Genomic DNA, 2877 nt, shown 5'->3' on the forward strand with positions numbered 1-2877 from the left:
GTGGGGCTCCCATTTATAGGGTTCAAACCCTAGGCGCCAAGGGTCCTAGTCCCACTAGGATTCCTTGGCGCCTCCTCTTTTTTTTGGCATTGGCGGGCCCCTTGATTCCTTGAATCAAGGGGCGCTGGCTCCCGGCAAAGAAGGAGAGGGGTCCACGCTCCTTCTTGCCCTCTTGGCTGCCCCTTGACTCCTCAAAATAGGGCATTAAAGGGAGGCTCCATATGAAGAAAAAGGCTGAATTTAGGTAGGATTTTGGGACTCGATCTAGCCAACTCTTGACTAGGATTTGAGTCAAATTTCTTTTGGATCAGACCCATCATAATTTGACTTAATTAATCAGCAATAAAAAACTTAATTATAATCTAATTATAATTATTTAATTCTTCCATTTAACTCACTAACTCTTAGTGGGTTATTTTGTACATCAATCTTATTGACAATTGACATTGTGATTCCAAATCACAAATCGACAATCCTAATAATCAGAACCTCTAATGTGTGTGACCTCATAGGTTCTAATCTGACTGGTAATGAGACATATTGAGATCTCCATCTCAGTATCATTGAAAACTCCTTTCAATGGGTTGGAACGATTCCAACTCAACTCATTAGGGTTTATCGATCATCAAGATAATCCCTATGAGTCCACCATCCACCAGTGACACCTAGCAGCATGTAGTGGCTACCCAGCAGAATAGAATGATGAACCTCTAGGTGCAGTTGTCATGTGTACAGTCCTTCTATCGTGGATCCCTACAAGACGGAGGTCATGGATAACTCGTCAAACCCCTTCGTCTGTCATATGTCAAATTTATTCGACTTAGTTCGATAGAGTGGAAAACTCTTTCTCCACTTGCATACTGCCCTGGCCGAGGTCTTACGAACTCAGTCTAAATCACATAGGATCTTCCTTATCTATCAAGGTCGATAGATTCCTATAGGTGCATACCCTACTCCTACAGTGAACTTACTGCAGCCAATCTACACTGCATGGACCCATATGGCTAGAGACCATGTATGTGTGCAGTCAAACTACAATAACCTCACTGTGAGTAGCCGAAGCACCGCAGGTCAAAGGACCAGTCACACTACTGCAACATCAAGCAAGTCACTGACGAGTGGATAGACATCCAAGTGACTTCTTGTCTTGGTCACGCTCAGTACCCTTGTTCTCTAACAAGCACCTGCACTATCACTTCAGTGTCCCTACACTGTGGACTCAAGTCTCGTCCATCCAGAAGGAAAGTGATCTGTGCACTGATCGGATCGATCACCGTCCTCGTGATGATCCATTGATCAGGAGCATTTAGAAATTAATCACCAATGATACATGGCTCAAATTCTCAACTCTTGAGAATATGTATCATCATCTTATTAATTTTTGGACGATTCATAGACACATAAACAATATGAATGAAAAGATGCCTTTTATTTATTCAATAATAAATAGTCAAGTACAAAATTATGTCCCTAGAATCAATAATGTGTCAGCCAATTGGCTTCTAGGGCATACATCTAACAATCTCCCACTTGCACTAAAGCCAATTGTCATATATCTAGGCCCATCTTCTCAAGGTGGGCTTCAGTCTTTTGCTGACTCAGCTGCTTAGTGAACGGGTCTGCCACGTTATCCGCGGAGTCTACTCTCTGCACCTCTACATATTCTTCTCAACATAGTCGCGTATGAGATGGAAGCGCCGCTCTATATGCTTGGACTTCTGATGAGACCTGGCTCCTTAGCAAGTGCTATGGCGCCATTATTATCGCAGTAGAGTGTTATGGCATCTAATGACATTACACCTAACTCTGCAATTAATTTTTGAACAGAAGGTTTCCTGCAGTTAGAGGCGGCGATTATTCAGCTTCTAGTAGGTCAGCAATGATCGGTTGTTTGAACTCTTCCAATTTACTGACCACCATTGCACAAGAACACATATCCAGATGTTGACTTCTATCATCATCATCATGAAGTCTGAATGTGACCTTCTACCTTCAACTCTGATCTTCCTCCAAAAAAGAATAAATCTTAGTTCTTCTCAAGTACTTAAGAATATTCTTCACAGCTGTCCAGTGTTCTTCCTGGATTCGACTGATATCTGCTTGTGACACTCACAGCAAGAGCTATATCAGGTCGTGTACACAGCATGGCATACATGAGGCTTCCCATTGCCGATGCATAGGGAATCTTGCTCATGCGTTGAATCTCTTCAGATGTGTTGCACATCTTCTTGGAGAGATCCATGCCTAGAGACCTCTAGTCCATGTGAACTCTTCAGCATCTTGTCTATGAAAGGCCAAGCATCTTTTAGATCTATCTCTATAGACCTTTATTCCCAAAATATAGGATGCTTCCCCAAGGTCTTTCATGGAGAATTCTTTTGACAACCAGACCTTGACCGAGGTTAGCATGGGAATATCATTCCCAATCAGGAGGAATGTCATCTACGTACAGTACGAGAAAAACGACAGCACTCCCACTAACCTTTTTGTAAACACACGGTTCCTCTTCGTTTTTGATGAAATCAAACGTTTTGATTGCGTCATCGAAACGAGTGTTCCAACTCCGAGATGCTTGCTTTAGTCCATAGATGGACCTTTGCAGCTTGCAGACCTTGTGATCTCCATCACTGGAAGTGAAACCCAAAGGCTGTTCCATATAGATATCTTCATCAAGATATCCATTCAGGAAAGCAGTTTTCACATCCATCTGCCAGATTTCATAATCATGAAATGCTGCAATGGCAAGCAATGTTCGGATGGATTTTAGCATGGCTACAGGTGAAAAGGTCTCCTGATAGTCAATGCCTTCGCGCTGACTATACCCTTTCGCCACAAGCCTTGCCTTATAGGTCTCTACCTCTCCATCCGAACCTATCT

This window comes from Phoenix dactylifera, unplaced genomic scaffold (genome assembly GCF_009389715.1).
Source record: "Phoenix dactylifera cultivar Barhee BC4 unplaced genomic scaffold, palm_55x_up_171113_PBpolish2nd_filt_p 000359F, whole genome shotgun sequence".
NCBI classification, from domain to species: Eukaryota; Viridiplantae; Streptophyta; class Magnoliopsida; order Arecales; family Arecaceae; genus Phoenix; species Phoenix dactylifera.